The 20839-nt window shown below is 39.9% G+C and overlaps 1 protein-coding gene across 9 annotated transcripts in view; it reads right to left on the reverse strand.

The window, feature by feature from the left end:
- Positions 1 to 20839, reverse strand: part of zmiz1a (zinc finger, MIZ-type containing 1a) — a 204583-nt gene that overhangs the window by 156689 nt on the left and 27055 nt on the right. For all 9 annotated transcript variants that reach the window (XM_049481286.1, XM_007249521.4, XM_007249520.4 and 6 more), the window contains one exon: positions 3435 to 3553. The gene's annotated coding sequence lies outside the window, so the exon portion shown is untranslated. The remainder of the gene's footprint in view (positions 1 to 3434; positions 3554 to 20839) is intronic.

The following is a 20839-nucleotide window of genomic DNA, read 5'->3' on the forward strand; positions in this document are numbered from 1 at the left end:
CCCGTTTGTACAGTTATGCACTGCTTCTGCTGCGGCTGGAGGCAGAGGAATGGCTGAAGATTAGAGGGAAGTAGAGAGAAAGAGACAGAAAGAGAGAAAGAGACAGAAAGAGAAAAAGAGAGAGAGAGAGAGAGAGAGAGAGAGAGAGAGAGGGGGGAAAAGAGGAAGAAGGGGGCAGAGAAGGGGGAGACAGAGAGAGTGAGTGCACGCGTGAGAGGCAGAGGGAAAGCGGAGGGGGGAAAAAAACGAAAGAAACAGCAAGAGAAACCCCTTGCAGGAAATATCACCCCTCCTTCTCTTTAATGAGGTTAACTGTGAAAGCCTGCGCAGGATACAGTCTCTTTTAGCCAGTCACAACGGAAGGATTTCTTCTATCTGGAAAAGAGGCCCCGTCTGAGTGCAAAGGAAGTGTAAAATTACAATTATACCCTAATGAACAGCACATTTCATTACGTACTTTGCAATTAATAAGCCGCACTTCTTGACATAAGAGAGAGAGAGAGGGAGGGAGGGAAAAAAGGAGGCAGCGGTGGTGATAAGCATCTGTTATCCTACACCAGACTGTTGGATCTTCGGAGCTACTCGTTGTTGCTTTGTTGCGTTTGCAGATGAGTATCATCAGAGCATCAGGCCTCTCTCTCTCTCTCTCTCTCTCTCTCTCTCTCTCTCTCCCTCTTTCCCTGTGTGTGTCAGTGTTCCAGGTGGAGTGTGGGAGGAGAGCCTGGCGTTCTGGCTTTTGTAGCCGAGCGCCAGTCTCCACAGGCTGACGTTAGCACGCTAATCGCTTTAGCTGATCCCACTCGGCTGTGTGTGAGGCAGATGTTTGTCAGGCCACAGCACTGCTCTGCATTCACACTGCACTAAGCGAGATTAACTACCGCCGCCCTTATTTATTTATTTTTTCTCTTTCTCTCTCTCTCTCTCTCTCTCTCTCCCTCCCTCTTACTCCCCCCCTCTCTCTCTACCTCCCTCATTGCCTCTCTCCCTCTCTCTCTCCCTGGCCCAATTCTTAATCCCTCACTAAAAAGCTAGCAGAGGAAGAGGAGAAAAAAAAAGTAATTATATAAATATATTCTTTTAAATCATTGTGTAAGGCACTGAAGAGTCATTTCAAAGAATTTAGTCTTCAGCCAATGCCTGCGAAAAATGCTAAAGCTATGCCAGGGTTAAATGAATGCTTATGAAATGATGCTGGGAATGCTGTGTGCAATAGTATCAATACAAGCCTATCTATCATAAGTCATAAAAAAAAGAAGAAAAAAAAAAAGAAAGACCTCCAAAACGAAAAAAAAAAAAAAAAACAAGAACCGCTCGCAGTAGGAAGCTCAAGATTCTGTTATTTGATTCCCTCTCTGTCGCCCCCTCGCTCTCTCCCTCTCTCTCTCTGGCTCTTCCCCCCACCCCACTTTTGCTCTGTTGTTCCATTATGCAGGTGCTGGGGCCCCGGGGGCCCGAGGCATCCACAGACGTGAGCCAGGCTCAGATGCAGGGAGTAAACACTACCAGACGCCTCGGCCACACCACCTCCGCCACATATTACTCGCAGGCCTCTAGGTTGCTCAGATTAACCCAGTGCCTCGCCGTCACGCTCCTAATAACACACTGGGCACAACTTCCTCAACGTGCAAACATTTCTGATTTGAGAAAACGACAGAGAAAGAAAAAAAAGTGTGTGCCGGCCATCCCTCACAAAGGCACAGCGGAGTTTAAGGGGTTAATGCTCTACATTACAGCACATAGCTTCTCCTGTATTATGTTACCTTTCTTTCAATAATGCAGTAATGATAACAATAACAATCTGGACAGCTGTAACCTGTAAGCTTAAACTGTGTATAAGGACCTGCATGGAAGCAGTTCTCCACTCTCATAACTACACACACACACACACCTCCATAGTTCACTTTCATCACTTTCATAGTACTGGCTAATAAATTGTTACTGGTACTAAGATTTACGCATACTACGTCACACTTCAAACAAATGAATTAAAAGAAAAAAGTCCACAGTTAAGCACAGCGAAGAACTATAACTGAACTATAACTGCTATGATTTGTGAATAAGAGCTAAAGCTGTGGGACAAAAAGTGACAAGAAACAACAAGGAAATTGACCTATTTGTGTTCCCGAAACAACTGTGTTTTTTACTAACTGCTGCAGGATTCAACAAGCTTGATAATATCAGCAACAATCTCATTTTATTTCATTAAATCTAAAGAGAATTCTATTTAGAAAACAATAGAATCGTGTTTACAGTACTGAAACATAATGTTTCAACATCTTTTAAAGGGGAGGGGGGTATTATGTTTTTTTACACAGAAACTCACAAAGTCTGTAAGCAACATATACTGAACATACTGTCTGTACTTACAGGACATTTTGTGAATGGATGTACATGTGACCTCCTTGGGACAAAAACAGCTTGTTATAAAAGTGTACATTTGACTACATTTAATATAAAATTTACTATTTTTTGTCGTTGCATATATACGTTAGATTTTAACCATAAATAAATATTTACAACAGGAGTCATGTGACCTCCGTATCATAATCAAAACAAAAACGAATGAGCTGCATAATTAATTTATATCAGAATACATTTTGAATCAATATCCGAAATTCTTCCCAAGCTCTTAAGGGTTAATTTTGATGGAAAAAAAATATAAATTTAGCAAATGTTCTGACAAGTCAGGTCAACCAAGTCAGTTACATTGCTCAGAAGTGAAATACGCAGTTCTTGCAAGTTTTTGAGATAATGAGATAATACCTCTAGAGTTTCCTAAGCAAGCTATATTATTATATATATTGTTTATTATGTTCAGTTTTTTGCCAATTTTTGTCAGTTTTTGTTTGCCTAAAGTGCATCAAACATCAAAAAGTGCATTAGTATCAAGGAAACCAAGGGTGAAATGGTCCATTCATAGCTCATAGACTGATACTTTTTTCCACAATCAAGGTTACATATAAAACTAATGAAAGCAATGCAGTTTACTGGTAAATTGTGACTAATAAATAAAACCTGTTACATTTGCATTATGGACATTCACGTCCTCTGTTTTCATTCATCACCATTGTTAACAAATAATAGAATTTCACTGAAAATGTGAAAATTCCATATAAATCCAAATTAATAGAAAAAGTATGGTCACTGTCTAACAAACCCCTGTTTTTGGCATAACAAAATTCTGATACTATATAAAGAAAAAATCAGCAAATTTACATGATATATAGATGGAAAAAAGCTATTGGAATGACTTCAATTTTTAAAATTTAAAAGCTGACGTTTAGGAGATATAAGGTGTTTATGTGACAGCGACAATACATTAAATGACATCCACAGCACATCCTCAAAAAAACAAAATGTAAGTACCCCACTTGTCCGAACCCACCTCATTTTTTTGTTATAAACTCTATATAACAGTGTAAAGTCATTCCTACCTGTTTGGTCTGCAGGCGTGTCGTCTTGTAGGCAGCCCCCCCTCCCCCTCCCCTCCCGTCATATAGTCCGTGGGGGAGGTCCCTCTCCAGGCTCAGCTCTACACTGGGCTCCACCGCACCTGCGAGCAGATAAAGGACATGTTACACTCGGCTCCAAGTTACACTATCCTCCCAGGGCTGCTCTACAGCAGGGGGGTGATTCACTTCACACACACCGTCCCTGATGAGCTGACATTTCCTGCACCAGTGATGTGTCCCGTGCACATCTGGACATGTTTCATTCTGTCATTTTAAAAGTAGTCAAAAAATGTAAAATATATCAGTTTGGAGATTAAATCGAGGGATTTATGAATAACTAGGTGATTGATTAAAGCATTTTAAAGTAACTGGCAGGCTAGCCTATGTTACCATGATGTAGTGCTGGCGATTATGGCCAAATAAAAAAAATCCGATTTTCCGCGTACTAAGAATTAAACTACAGATGACAAATAAATGGTTCGAAACTAAGTTTACCTAGTATAAAAAGCCAGAAAATAAGGCATTTAAAAGCTGGGACACACAAACTCCTCTGATATTTTGTGAAATAATCATGTGATCTGTTTGGTGTTCAGATGCTTTGAGCTGAGTCAACTCATTAAGTGAATCAATGAATCAAAACATTGTTTACAAGCCCATGCGTTCATATCACGCACTGACCTCATATCTACACAGCCACAAAGAAACTCACACACTAACGAACAGTGGATTACACTTCAGAACGTGGGTTTGTGACTGAAAATTGAGAAATAATGCCCTAAACAAGTCACAGAAGATACTTTGACGGAGAGGTTATTATTGTTTTCCACAATTATTCCTTGATCCTGCAGATGATTTTGCAGTTTTTAGAAACGGTAGGATTTATTTCTAGCCAAAAATATGCTTTATCCCACCAGGAGTTTGCGTCTCAAGTGCTGAAACAGCTCAGTTCTCTGGAAATGTTTAGAAAATAAGCGTGTGTTAGTCTGTGGGAGGCGCCGGTAACCAAGGTAAGACAGATAAACACTTCAGAAATAAGTAGCGCTTTTGAGTATTTTTGATTAAAAAGATTACATTTCTCTATAAAAAGAGGTAAAATCCCGATTACACCATTATAAAAATCGCACTAAATCTGTAAATCGAGTTACCCATATTAATCGTGAAAATTACTCAGCACTACCATGATTGTTTGAATATAATGTGCTCATCTTAATCTTATGAACCCAAGTTTTATTATTCTGTCATAAACAGTGTAACCAAATTCAATCACTATTGTGACATATTTGGTTATATACTTGAGCATATCTTGCGGAGTCCCACAGGGTTCTATTTTAGGGCCAATGAAACTGTAAATTGTAAATGGTAAATTGTGAGAGTTAATGAAGGTGATGTCTATATTTATGTACAGGGTTTAGTAAGTTGAAGGAATATATACAAAATGTGCTTTATGTGGATGCATAATTTACTGCATTAACAATATTGTATCAGAACTCCATGTTGCAGAATGCTCAATATTAAATGACGGGGATCACAGGCAGAATAACTTCGGGACATCCTTGGCTATGCTGAAGTGACATCAAACACAGGCCTCTAACTGCAAGCAGCTGGCCCAGCATCCTGCTGCAGCGCGCCCCCCCTGCTCTCGTACAGTGTCCTTCCAAAAAGGTTATCACAGAGCCGCTTTGTCGCTCCTAATCCAAAATTCATTACATATAGCAGTTACCACAGTTTAATGCGGTTCCTGAACGCCTGGGTAAGCTCCTTCACAGTTCACTGCAAGGTAAGAACGGCACGGGCGCGCGAGTGGGTGAAAGAGAAAGGCGCGATACTTTACACAAGTGAAGTGCCATAAACATGTGTGGTGGTACAAGCAGTGCCAAATCTAATTTGCTGACCTCACAACTCATAGCACATTGACAGGTAAGCCTATTAAGTGGCTATTAACTCTGTATAAGTGATGGCAGAAGAGACTCTTAGATTTCTTGGCATGAGTGTGTGCCCCAGGGCCGTGTGCTAGGGCCCCTCTCAGAGTGACAGCACGAGGAAGGTCAAGCAGCTCTGTGTAAAAGGAGTCCGCAGGTGATAATGACGAGCGCTTCTCGCTGGGCCGGGCTCGAATGGCTGTTAACTGGATTGAATGGCGCACTGCCTCAGCTTTCTGAGTATGAGAGATGGATGGATGCATGTCTTTCACTTGAAAGGACGGCGAACACTTGGAAAGAGTGTAAGATCTGGAGGGCCTATTCAATATTTACAGGTCTTTGTGGTACTTGGAATTCCGTTACAACATGACTTCTGTGAATCTGTGTAAAAAAAAAAAAAAAAGTCTGATTTGTTCAATTCTCTGTGGTTACTTTAATCCACCCGCTAATTTTAATCGGCACTGTGTAAAACAGTAGCTTGAAAATTGAGATTTCCTTGAGTGAACATTTCTGCTAAGAGGACTACATGCTGAGTATCTTTGTCACAAAGCTCAGTTCAGATAACTGTGAGCGATCAGAGTTATTTCTCTATCATTCTCAATTCTCTATCATTATGTCTCAATGCAAAATAGCACTATTAACCTACTTCATTCTTTGTGCAAGTGGAACAATTGACCATTTTACACAAACACAATTAGAGTGACTGAAATGAGTACATGCTTCACTCCGGGAGGGAGAGAGAGAGAGAAAAAGAGAGAGAGAGACTGCCATTTCTGCATATTTGAATCTACTAGAAAGCAATCACTGAAATATGCAAACATTCATGAGGAAATAAATGTAGTAGAAAATTTGGTGCAGATCCGCAATTGCATTCGGAGGGAGGAAGTCTGGGCAGAAAAAAAAACAAAAAAACATACAGAACAGACATTCAGCACTACATCATTTCACTGCTGCTGAATATTAACTATATAGAATGAACAGCTTACAAAATTGGGAATGTGTTTGGAGGAACAGGCTGTGTTCTTGACAGATCAACTAGTGTGCGCACTCCAGTCAATACCTTTCGCTCTCGTTATTAAAATGCACCCATGCTTCTTGCTCTTTTCGCTCGGTGTGTGAAGAATGGTCTTTAACAGGCATTATTAGCTATACCCATCCATGTGGATATCGCATTAGTAATGCCTCACATATCCAACACCGCGTCTCCATAAGCCAGATTTCTGTGGGGCCGCGGCCAAGCTGGCGATGTTGAGTGTCTCCACTGTCATTAGAACCTGGCCAAAGCTGGACAGAAGTTGGGTGATGTGCCGCCGTGCCAGCAAGCTTTTGCTTCTTTACTCAGACCTGCTAAGAACAAGCTATTGAAGCTGCCTAGTCAAGAGATGTATAATCGTGTACATGACTAAGGCGCTGCCACTATAATCGGGAAATCGCTGGTTCGAATCCCAGTCATGTAGCTTGCAATCAGCAGCCAGAACCAAGAGAGAGCACAATTGGCTTTGGTCTCTCTGGGTGGGTAGATGGCGCTTTTTCCCCATATCACTCCAAAGGGTGATGTTGCTCAGCACAAGGTGTCTGTGAGCTGAGGTATCAGAACCGCTACTCAGAACATGGTAAAAAAAAAAAAAAGAGAAATAAATTTACGAAAGAAAAAAAGTAGATCAGTCGATGTATCTTTGGCCACAATAACAGGACTGAGGCTGTGTGAATATGTCCAAATCAGGCTTATACATCTGGACACTGCAATTTTACTCCATTCCTTTCTGCAAAACTGCTCAAGCCCCGTCAGGATGCATCCGGCAGAATTTTTTATTCCAGCAACAAATTGATAAAGATTGTTTTCCAGGATTTACCTTTATTTTCCTGAACTAAATATATCCCTACCTTTTAAACTATAGCCATCCAGGGCCTGCTGCCAAGAAGCATCCCCACAGCATGATGCTGTCACCACCATGCCTTACGGTTGGGGTGGTGTGTTTGTAAGGTAGTGATGTGCACTGTCTGGATTCCACCAAAAAGAGCATCTAGTCTGATGACCAATACGTTTTGGTCTACTTCTGCTTCTTTCTGCACTTCTTCACTTACAGTTTGTGAAGACCTGCTGCTCCAGACATATTTACATAAGCCATATTCCTTCCATTTATTACTTATAATAGACTTCAAATTTATACTATTCAATAATATTTTCTTGGTGTTACATGGAGTGTTCTTTTGTCTTCATGGTGTATTTGTAGACAGAAATAATGATGATGAAATGACTGGACCTGAATTAGGTCAGTCACTTTAAAGGGGGTAAAAATGAATGTTGTTACTTATTTTATATTACATACTTTTGCTTACAGCATCACTTTGTAGAAAACCTTTTTTTTATTTAATGTTCAAGTTTAAACACATAAAACATTTTAAAAAAGCAACAATTATACATGATTTGTTGTTTAAACATAAACAACAATGTTTAAGCATTAATATTAATAATCTCAGTTTATTTAAGTAGAGGTGGATCTGAACAAATCCATTCTGTGGCTGAAGTTCAATTAAAGGCCTGCTAGTGGTGACGTGGCCAAAAACAAGACAGACAGGCTTGAAAGCCATGCTCAGAACGAACTAAACATAACCAGTAAAGACCTACCATCATACATGATTTAGTTTAAAACACCAGTTTACTGCAAATTAGTACCTACCTACTTCTCTATATAGTTCCCTGGGTTCCTTCTTTATGCCTATAATATAGCTGCATATTTAGCGTTCCTGATGTAACGTGCACCTATCATCTGCTGGATTCGTTCACTTCTCGCTACTTCTGAATGCTTCAGCTCAAGTGTTTGGTGAAAGTGAGAGTCTCACTCCAGCGTATATAATACTGTATGAGATATTCTAGAATTGAGAAGAACGTTAAAGTACAGCTTACCTCCTCATAATACACTCTCCGTTCAATTTAAAAACCCAGGCAGCCTACCAGTCTAAATGCAGAGACATGCAGAAAAAAAAATCAATGTAGCCAACAGAGCAAACAGTTGGTAATTGCAGCTGGAGAGGGGAGTACTAAAATGATTTGTTAAGGTGAAATAACACCGTACCCCCTCCTCCCCCCCCCAAACAGCACTCTCTCATTCGAGACAGAAGTATGGTGGCAGAGGCCTGCCAAAAGCAGTAATTGATAATTTACATGCAAATAGAAAAGCCAAAAAATGGGTGCAATTTAAAAAAAAAAAAAAAAAAGCAGTGAGCTCTTTCAGATGCTGTGTGGCACCGGCTTCCTGCAAAAATCAATTCACACTCTGAAGAAACCATTTTCTTCAGCCGGAGATAAAGCGCCTGACTATGAGCTGTCAGATACTTATCAAAGGGAAATTAGCAAAGGAATACCATTTCCCCAAACAAACAGGTCAAGTGTTCCACCTAGTCCTGCTGTCTCTCTTTCAAATGAATGATATCATCATCTGTTATTTCCTGTGGAGCTGCACTATAAATGTCAACAATAAAATGTTTGGAGCATGTTTCCCTCAAACAGGTCATTTCTAATAAAATCCTTGGGATATTGCACCATCTGAATGGTGCACTTTTAAAGGGGTCGATGCGGTTGCCTTGTAACCACTTGTGAGACATATTCCAGAGTGTAACACTACCTGTACCTACACGCACATCAATCTGCCTCCAAACCTCCAACAAATCTCAGATCCAATCTAATGGAAACATTCAATTCACTCTATTACTCCTGTAGGGCGGGACCAACAACACTCGCCGTGCTACTTTAAAATTCCACTGATTTAGGTTGATTTTTATTTATTTTTATTAGTTTCAATAGATCTACTGTTTTGTTCAATCTGTTCATTTAAAAACAAAAGTTCAGAGCTGTGACCATTATATGTAAATAACAGTAAGCTACATAGATGTGAAACCAAAAAAGTGTGAAATTTCTCAGGATACGCTACATACTAAAATGCAAGACAAATGATTTTTACATTTATTCATTTGTTTAAAGTTATACCAGGGTTTGTATTCCCTCTATAAGTTATAAATAGTTGTATAGCTCTGGAGAATAATTAAGATACCACTTAAGTTTCTGAATCAGTTTCTATTTATGTTATATATGTTAGAGTAAAATGAACATTGTTGTTTTATTCTATAAACTACGGACAACATTTCTCCCAAATTCCAAATAAAAATATTGTGCATTTATTTGCAGAAAATGGGAAATGACTAAAATAACAAACAATAAAAAGATGCAGAGTTCAGAAATCAATATTTGGTGGAATAACCCTGGTTTTTAATCACAGTTTTCATGCATCTTGTCATGATCTCCTCCACCAGTCTTTCACACTGCTTTTGGATAACGTTATGCCACGTGCAAAAAATCAAGCAGTTCAGCTTGGTTTGATGGCTTGTGATCATCCATCTTCCTCTTGATTATATTCCAGAGGTTTGTAGCTGTCTATCTGCATCATCAGATATAAATGTGTGTGATATCAGGACCCCCACATCAGTGCCTCCATCATTTTTCCTCAAACACAGGTGCTCTACCCTGTGATTCCCACCCCTAGCAGAAACATGTCAACAATTAAATATTTAGTTTCTTTCAAAGAGGTAATTTCTAATAAATTCCTTGGGATATTGCACAATGTGAATACAGCACATCTAAAGGGGCCGATGCGGTTGACTTGTGAGACGCGCCTGAGAAAAACACATACAGATCTGACCTTATGGAAACACTGTTTTATTTACTGGATTACTGCTTGTTAGCTGTAGGAAAAGACCAGATAATTTTTAGGCCGAAGCTAAACCTTTCTGTTTCGCATTGACTGTGATATGCAGAAGCATTCTCGGCCCCAGCAGGCAGCTTGCTGAGCTCATTTGCCTCATATGATCTCTCACCATAGGCTACAAGGCCTCAAATTTAATTGAGAAGTTTGAATTTAACCGCAAGCCAATTTTCTTTTCGTCTAAGCCGAAATTCACAGATGTGTTCATTTACCTCCCTAAACGTGGGTGTCAAGCAAATGCCTGTTCCAACTCTGGCTCAAAGTAGATTCTACACTAACCTTTCACTAACAGGTCTCTCAATGAAGAAATCATTGCAACATCATCTTAACAAGCAAATGCGTGGGGGACTTTTTTGCAATGTAATTCCAATCACACCGTCGTGTTTAAATGGCACAGCTTCACTGCAGGCCCTGAACACGCTGACCCTAAAATTACACTGGCTCAGCCACTCTACCCTTCTAATTGTCATTACCTTGGCACTTAAAACCTTCTCAGCTATGCTACAAGTCCTCCCATGTTGACATGTTGTAGACATTTAAAGTAATCCCCAAGATGTCTCTCCCTGTTTTCCTAGATTAAAGCTTCAAAGGAAGCCCTGAAGACAACTTGTATTTTAAAGGAAAGACTTTAAAAACATCATCCTGCAGGAAAAGAGAGACTAGCTGGGGAAGGCAAATGTAACGTTTCAGCCTGAAAATCAGTCATTAGCAAGATTTTCATCCTACTCAGTTTTCTTAAAGTATATGTGTATACAGCTCTGGAAAAATAAGATATCACGTCAGTTGCTGAATCAGTTTCTCCAATTTAGCTATTTATAGGTATATGTTTGAGTAAAATGAATATTGTTGTTTTATTCTATTAAGTACGGACAACATTTATCCCAAATAAAAATATTGTCACTTAGAGCATTTAATTGCAGAAAATAAGATATGGTTGAAATAGCAAAAAAAAAAAAAAATCAATATTTGGTGGAATAACCCTGTCTTGGCATGTTCTCCTCCACCAGTCTTACACACTGCTTTTGGGTCATTTTATGCCACTCCTGGTGAAAAATTCAAGCAGTTCAGCTTGGTTTGATAGTTGTGATCATCCATCTTCCTCTCAATTATATTCCAGAGGATTTCAGTTTGGTAAAATCAAAGAATTATACATGTGAGAGATATAAATATGTCTTACTTAAAATGCACTGGAGCGATAAATGTTGCATACATTCAGTGACGGTCAACGTGGGTGATTTTTCCCTATGCAAAATGTATGACACCATGTTGAAGCAGCAGGAAAGTTTATATTTCTGTGATCAGATTTGCTGCTATGCGCAGCATTACAGCCTGGTGTTGCGGAGTAATTATTATGCTGTCGTTTTTGCATAATAACATTAAATGCCACGATTCATTTACAAATACGAATGATAATTTGCCCAGAGTTAATGCAATTGTGATACACTCCCTCCATTTTAATTGTGTCTTGAGGCTAGTGTTCTACCCTAACCGACGTATTTCCATGTATTCAACAGAGTAAACAGGCGTTTTACTGATAGATGACAAATATTTAATTTGTATAAAGAGCCACAGTAAAAGAAAAGCCCAAAGTGTCTTTGATTGGCCATGTTCTGGGGGTGTAAATATAAGTGTATTCAAAGTGAACAGTCACAGTACACAGTACATGACATTACTGAAAAGTACAGTACTTTCACAAGCCTGCATGCTGTAAACTGATGTTGTGGAGGACGTTACTGCTATTTGTGTAGAGTTCAACATTCCACTCAAACAAATGAATATAGGTCCTATCACTTATCTTGTGGTTGCAAGCATACACTCATTCACAGTGGATGTATTTCACTGATTTTCAAAAGGTGCACACAAAGGCAAACAAGCTACATCTGCCCTCCTGGGACAACTTAGAAATTATTAAATGTACTACAGCCATATAGATATGATTGTGTGCATGTTCTTCATGTATATAAACATTTTGAACAGGCTAACGTTTAGAATTATGTTAGGGTTTTTTTCCCTCCACTGTACAAAACTGTGAAGGGTCTAAATTAGGGTGTAGACTCAACTGCAACTTTTGCATATCCTTACATCCATACTATGTGCAGTGATAATCTATTTGCACATAGTTAATCCTTTTTTTATGTCCCAAATTAATAAAAACAGAAGAAATGCCATTGCCTCATGAGTGCCATTTTGCCAGTTAAGAATATTAGATCTGAAAAGTTATTTTGAAGTTGTTAACAGTGTCTTTAATATTATATTTGGCTCATGAAAAGTAAACTCCAGGGCATGTCTACAGCACGGCACTTTCCCTCCGCAGTCAGATGAAGGAGACTTTCTGATTCGAGAGAGAAATCGCTCAAGCCGATTGCTCAAATCCGCTTCTGTACAAACTGAGTCATTTGTAAGGAAGTGGAGTTCCTGAGCGGCGAATGAAAACAAACATGACAAAAATATGAAATTACGACTCCATTTTCACGCCGCCATTCTCTCGATTGCATTTAGCCCCTTCACACTGACTGGCTGTTTACCGCGGCAGTAATTAAAGGCGGCCCTTCTCTACCGGAGGAAGCGCCAAGCAGTAAAGGTAAATTATGCAGAGTTTTGCTATGCTAATCCAGGTAATTTGCTTCATGCTGAGCACACTTCCCCAGTGTCTTGATTAACGATTCACTTTACTGCATTAGTCATCTGATCATGATATGACACATTGTACCTCACATTCTGCACTTCACTTTAAAGAAGTGCTGTTGTAGTTGCAGAGGAAAAGACTTGTCTAGGAATAAGACACTGAACAAACACTAGGCCATTTAGCATACTGTCAGCATCTAAAAAACTTTATAAACATACTTTTATGTTTACTTAGAGCAGAGACACAACCGGTATGCATTTTTCATATAACACTAGAGGCGCTGTGGAGCACAGTCTAGAAAAGCGCAGCCAAAAAAGCACAGTAACAGAGCTGTAGCTAACACTAGCCAGTTAGCATAACAAGCTAACACACTGTAGTTCAGTTCAGTTCAGTTCCAGGAGTCCAGGAGTTTCTGCTCCTTGTAATATGAGTAACTACAGCCCTTTTAAATATATTAATACTGAAGATTAATATGAATATTAATGCGCACTGAACTGAATGTATTTGTTCACTGGAGAACCAAGGAAATTGTGATAAACTGATAAACAGCTGCTTAAATACTTTAATGCCTCTAAATGGCTTCATTAATAATATAGTGTAAATTGATATTAAACTTGTGCAATAGAACATTTGACATATATATCTTTAAATACTTAAACACTGAGTATTTCAGGTCTATTTATAGTTTTTATGAAACAATTTAAAATATTCAGTTTTGTAAAGGAAGCCGTGTTAAAGTTGACGTATCTCTTTTTAAGGTCTATTGTTTACATTCTTTAGCTGTTTTTCTGTTAATAACATCTGATTTCTTCAAATATTGTGTAATTTTGGGGGACAAATTAAACCCTATATTAATCAAAGCCTTAATTAAAGCCTTAATGTTTGATGATATAGGTACTCCCAACAATACAGTAGGTCACAAACCTATATTTAAGACCAGTCCTGCAAAAATATATAAATAATAATAAAAAATAAAAAAAATACTGTTATATGCCGTGAAACCACGAGACTCCAGAAATTGTTATTTAATAAAATATTCTAAAAATTTTAATTAATAATAGTATTAATAGTAAATAAAGTATTGAAGTGTGTGGTTTGGGACACGGGCATAGCTATATGTCTCAGAAAGCAAACCTCACTACAGTTGCTATAAAACAAGCACATAAAGCTCAAGCATAACTGTAAGTGCTGTGTAATTATTGCACCATGTTAAAAGTATTTCTGCACTGCTGCTCTTAATTAACACTGTTAATTGGCTGTTTTATATGTTTCTTAAGATAATGGCTTTAACATAACATTTACCTGTGATTATTATAACAATATATTTATACCAGTGATTGAATAGTTAAAGTTTAAAGTTAAAGTCTAGCATACTCTACTCTCATACTCTAAAGAGCTGCTTTGATGAACCATTAAAAAGTACTGCATTTTCTGAAAAAAAGTATTGCATTTTTGTGCTGCAGAAAAATGCCCTAAATAGAGATAAGAAATTAAAGACAGTGCTATACAAGTACTATACCTTTAGAATAATTGATGAATTAGACTAATCCAAAAAAATAAGTGTAGTCCAAATTTCTACTGGTGCACCGATTGTGAAAGTTTGAGGAAAATTACGTTTTTCTTTTTTTTTTCGGACAACAGCAACACATTTAACCCTTTGAAACCAATGAATGGTCTCTCACTCCTTTCATTGCCTACATTTGAACTGATTATTCCAAGCAATCCAAGCATGGGCTAAAAACGAGACTGAATTAAAGCCCTGAACACCACTGTGTTGGTTCACGTTGGCCTGCTCATGAATAACACTTCAGGGTGATGTCAGAGGTCTTATCAAGGGCAGAATGACGCATGATGATAGCAAGAGCTCCTCCTTATTACACGGGCTCCCACCATAAAGGCATAAAAAGTGCAGAGCCATTAGACCAGTATAGCAACCAGTATAGACCAGCAATAGCCATAACATCCATGCTCACTCTTAAACGCACCACAAAACGAGTAAAAGAACAGAGAAGAGGAGGTTGCATCATAAGGAAAATAATACTAAAACAGTTTGTCTGAATCCTGCCGTATTCTCCAAGAGCGCTGATGACAGCTTGCTCAGAGCGTAGAAAGCTGTGCTGTCTAGAGAATCATGCTGCTTGATGCGTTCATTTATACTCCTGTCACAGAGAGCAGTGGAAATATCTCATTTTCCCCCCAAACCAATACCTCATCAGTCAACGGTAACAAAAGGTCAGAAACATTACAGCGGTCCCTCTCAGCGCATTCACACCAACCGCTGCTTGTCGGAGATGAACTGCAGCGAAACCCCAAATGGTAAATACAATTCAGCACTCAGCCAAACCCATTTTTCTAGGCTAGCAAGACACAAACGCAGGTCTTTGATTAGTTACGGAGTCTAAAATAATCACTGGCGCATTACATTAATCCCAATTTCGCTTCGGCGTTTCACCACTAAAGCCTGCAGCAATATGTCATGTTCTGTTGACTCTAAACCACATCAACAAATCAGATCATGGCTCTGTTTTTGGGAGGACTAATGTGGTCCTTTCCAGTTTCCAGTTGCTAAACGGGGCTGAATGCTGGGAAGAGGGAGCTCACAAAGGCTAAGTAGCCACTGCTTCTGCTTTTTTTTTTGCTGCTGTTGATGATGATGATGATAATGATGATGATGATGGCAACAGTGATGATGCAAGGACAGACCTCAGGCCGAGCCGCAGTGAGTCACAGACCGGAGCGGCTGTTTGGATCATACAACAGAGTCTATTATTACAGCTCACATGTGACAATTCCCAGCTTCCCACACGGCCGCGACAGACACATAAACAGCAGCAGGGCTCTGCAAAACAAACATGCCATCTTTGGGGACAATTTAAAAGTTAAAAAGATAAATAGAAGCCGGTTCCCATCTAAATAAGCAGATAACTGACAGAAATACATTTGCTCAGCATGATGCATTTCGACCCGTGGCCTTTCATTTCATATAACAGAGTGGAAATGGCCACCATTAGCTGAAATGGAATGGCTGACAGATTTCAAAGGACACATTCTAAGGACGCGAGCCTCTACGCTAACTGCTAAAAGCGACAGCTTTAGTTTTTGTAATCCTAGTATCCATCCAAGCAGGAGTAAAAGATGCACCTCTATCAGAACAAAGGTGGTCCCCCTACACACAGAAATCAGCAATAAGAGCGCGTAGGCTACACACAGGTGCTCAGCAGAGCCGACATAACTGAAGGTGATAGGGCCAGCGCTGGCAGGGCGGCTGTGACGGAGCTGAAAAATGAATGCAGCAAACGGGCGGCGCTTCAGGGCCACTCTCCAGCACTAAAGACCAACAAGATCAATTACTCGGTAGAGATGTTTCTCAGCGCAACAGTGAGCGGCACCTTAATGAGGGAGGTTTCCATTACCTCCATAAAAGGCCTAAGTGAGGCACGCTGATGAAGCGGCCCTGTAATAGCCTTCCTCTCTCTGCCTCCCTAATGACACTGCAAGTGGATTACGCCGCCAATCCCAGCGTCCGCCGTGTTTATCATTTATGTAAATAACGTAAGGAGCACTGACTCAATGCGGCGAGGAGGCTCCGGCTTGCCCACCGAGGGAAACGAGCGTTATACCAGGAGCCACCTTACGCTGTCAGCAGGGAAAGGGTCGTTTAACGCACACACTTCCATTAAAATTAAATCCCACAGTGACCATTTATAGTGGCAAAAAACTGTATTAGGACTGGAGCTCTGAAGCTATTTTATGGTGAAATATCTCATATCTAATTCACACAATTTCAACCCAACCTCTGCAGCAGCTACTGAATACGAGATAGGTAATAGAAGCTCAGCAGTGCGCAAGGATGTCCTGATCTGATCCAGTGGATCGGGATCAGGGAAAAATCCATTTCTTCATATATCTCTATACAACAGATTGGGTATCAGTTATATTACACTGGACGCAATCTTGATTACTTTTGGTAAAAAAAAAAGAAATACTGTTTTTGAAATAGCTTAAATTAGTCTCGTCTCTTGACATAGATGTGTACGAAGAAGGACAATGCTATCAAAAGAATTCTATACAATGATTTAATATAAAATGTTTCAATAAAACAGTGACTGTATTTTAAACACATTTTGATTGATTACATGCACTAAATACTAGGGCTGCAACTAATGATTATTTTGAGGATTATTTTTTCAATTAGTCAATTAGTCAAAAATTATTTCTTCCAAAGCCCCCATCTCTAAAAATTATAGAAACAGCTGAACATGAGATTTAAAAGGCATTTAAATGTCTAGATGTTGTTAAAACATGGAAAGCACTGTTATTTAGTGAGTAAATATGTAATCTGTTATGTTTGGGCACTTTTGAAGACACAGACTAACAATTAGTCGACAATATAATTTGTAGTCGAAAAATTTAAGTAATCAATATTGTTGATTATATCCACCAATTGTTGCAGCCTTACTAAATACAGCCTATGTCACTGACTGATCTTCATTACAGGGCACATTTTTGTATATCAGCCATTCTAGATACAGACATCCATTGCAGATTAGCCTTTTGTGGCTTTTTAATTGTTTATATTGATAACAGATTTATATTTTATCAACCAACATAGAGAATATATATTAAAATAAAAAAATTGATCATCATATCCTCCAGCCCCAAACCAAAGTGACATTTTAAAAACTGCAGTACCATGTTGTACCATATGTCAATACCAAGTAGTGACTAGTACACTGTTTACTGATTCCAGAGCCATATACATTACACAAGTATAACATTACAGATCTACAAAACAAACAAAACCCATCTGTTTAGAGTGTCCACCACTATGCAAATGAAACCATTTCACAGATTTCTCTGCTTTCACTGGTCACACACAGCATGCTAAATGATAACAGAATTATAATATATATATATATATATATATATATATATATATATATATATATATATATATATATATAAATAACTAGGACATGCTACAAAACAAACTATATCAAATATCCACTTACTAAAGACAAATACCCCTTTTATCCCCAGTTACTTCATGCATCATGCGAGTTTCAAGATCAAATGTGATCCTAATCGAGGTAAAATATTTAATTAATCATTAATCATGATTTTAATTTGAGGTCAGAATTGCCTGCATCACAAATATGCTCTATGCAAGCTTCAATTACATACATTAGCCTCATGGCTTCAGTATAAAATTAACAAGGCAATATCCAGATATGTTTTGGCTGAGTGGCTACATTTAGAGTAAAGAGAAAATTATGTAAATTTAATTTTCCACAAACTATCACTTTAAGTATTTTGAGTGTGACTTGTTTTCTTTTTTTTATATATAAGCACGTCTTCCTCTCCTGCATCAGCCAAGTTTTCCTAATATGCACCACCTGAGAGAGAGGGCTAAAAAAATGCATCAGCAGAAATATACACAAGTGGCAATAATCCTCTGCCCCAAACACTCGGCCCATCCAATAAGCAAACTAAGCTTATCAGTTCCAACCACCACTCCTTTTAATAGCCACCGTGATGGCAGTCATTTCAGGCAGGTTTCAGTTCCTGCTTTTAAAGGAGCTTTAGAGTGTGTACACAGCATGCATGTATGCGTTTGTGCATATGTGTGTTTGTGTGAGTGTGTGCGTGTGTACGTGTGTGTGTATGCGTGTAACAGGCAGATCTTTTCTCCTCTGTGAGTTTTTCTACAGGTGAAGACTGAGCAGACGGCCGTTTGAACACACTCATTATCTTGGAGTGAGCAGCTGAAGTGAGTGCAGAGCGCATTAATGCATTTAAGCTCCGGCCCGCTCCTTTTGGCCTTAAATAAATTAGAGTTTTGCGGCAGTTCGATTTTTTTTAAGGCTGTTTATCATGTAAAGCAGAGTGCACTCTATCTGCCACGCCGCCGCTAGATGCAGTGTGTCAATGGAAAAACACCTGCGTTATGAATTTAAAAGGACAAAAACTAATAAACCTCGCCGCTGTCTGCCGCAGCTCCCCGGGAGAGGCAGGGAGAGATGCTCGCGCTAAAACTCCGCTGTTCGCCAGATCTCCGGCAATCAGGACAAACAGAAAATTCCCTTTGGATCACAGCTAAGGCAATTTAGATAAGTGACAAAACAGTCCGACACACGCTGCGAGTTCTGGGTGACAACTTCCTACAAATTCCAAAGGGCGAGTTTCAAACGTTCCAAATGTAAGCGCTGTTCACACGTTCGTAGCTCCGCGACAACATGAAGAGACGACACGGCTTGACATGACACGCCGTCGCCACCGCACAAAGACAGCAAGGGTTCGGCCAGAGTAAACCAAAAAAAAAAAAAAAAAAACAGCTGATTTTCACATCAGGAAGTGTGCGGAGACTATCGCGCCAGTACATCAACTCTGCTCAAAAGGTCAGGCCCGCAATTTCAAGATCTGCTTCATGAATCACGCTTAAGTGCCACTCTTACTGCTAAAATTAATCTCCATCTGTAAATCTAACCACATGGCACACGGATGTGCATGTTACCCAAGCAGCGCGAGAGGAAAAGGATTATGTAAATATTAGTTGTTGATACAAGAGCGAGACTATATTTCAGCAAAGTGACAGGGCGAGTTGATCACAGCCATGCGATAATAAAGTCAGCAGTGGCCGCTAACGTCAAAAGATGTAAATTATCTGGGCCCTCTCTGCTGCCAACAGCTGCAGTTCTCTCTCTCTTTCTCTGCCGTCCATGCTTGCTACAAGCGAGCATGATTCAACAGGATCAAACAAAACACCGGACCATTTATTTTTTTCTTCTTTTTTTCTCACAATATGCCATTATCATAAGCAGTGTTATGATAAAAAAAAAAAGAAAAAGAAAAGAAAAAAAAAACAGGGAGACTAAAAGCAAAAGCTTTTAGGCTGCCACTGCTATCTGCACTGTAGCCACTCGTAATTACTAGATAACCCCCAACCCTTCATCACCTAGGGAGACTGCCATCTCCAATTCCTCTGGAATTGCTCAGACATGAAATGTACAGAAATGTCATGTATGTGCCTTCAGCTAGCGTCATATGCTTAATGGGAGGCCTTCAGTGTGGTGGGACGCTCCAGCACACACTCCAATGCTTAATCAGGTCTACGGGATGAAAAAGGCATGGGGGGGGGGGGGGTTTGTGACTGCTCGGCTTGCTTTCGTGATGCGCAGAGCTTCGAGCTTCCCGGGGTAGCAGAAAACGTGTGCATGTGTCCCTCAGGCACTCCCATAGCTGGCACGAAACGACAGCCTGCGCACCTAAGCTCACTCTGTCTGGATCAGCCTGAAAGACATCCTCACGCCACGGCCCATCCCAGCGGTCTGACACGAAATTCCAGCTTGTTACTATACTACATTATCAGCCGGCCCAGCCGCGGCCCGGCCAGCAGCCTCTGTGGTTCAATACCTCACACCACTCCCCCCTTCCAAACACACACACACTCACACACACACACACTAGACACACAGACACTCTCTTCTGCCATTTCAGGCAAAAGGCCAGGCCAAGCTCACTGCACTCTTCAATGGAATGTTCTAGAGTCTGCCCCAAGGCCGCTCAGGACATTATCATGAGAACTCTGAGGAAAGGCCATTGTGTTTACAAGAGGCAATTTCCTCCCTCAGATCCCTTTGTGTTTCCACGTTAATGCAAATGGACTGGACATTGTGCGTACCTGCAAGCGACCGGGAGGAAAAGAGGATCCGCTGGATTAACTGCAAGCGCTGCACACAATACCGCAATGTGTAAATGCGCCAGACTGAGATAGCGATCGGCGTGGTTAAACACTGAGTCAAAAAAACAGTTAACTCCATTTTCGCTCTGACAGGTTGCGTGCTCACTTAAACTCGCGGGCTCTCAGTGACTGCTCTTAGAGACAAGACAAAACAAACACAAACATCAGCATCAAGCCCTGCTCGCTCCCCCCCCCACTTCCCACTCCTTCCCACCCCGAGCTCCTCACGAGGTAAAGGTCAGGCTGTCACTGTACTGCCAGAGGTGAAAGCAAGCACACTCAACCGGTGATTACGTCTCAGAGTAAATTATGTGAAAGTTGGGAGTTCTTAGCGACGCGGC

The sequence above is a fragment of the Astyanax mexicanus genome, chromosome 7 (assembly GCF_023375975.1).
Source record: "Astyanax mexicanus isolate ESR-SI-001 chromosome 7, AstMex3_surface, whole genome shotgun sequence".
Classification (NCBI taxonomy): domain Eukaryota; kingdom Metazoa; phylum Chordata; class Actinopteri; order Characiformes; family Acestrorhamphidae; genus Astyanax; species Astyanax mexicanus.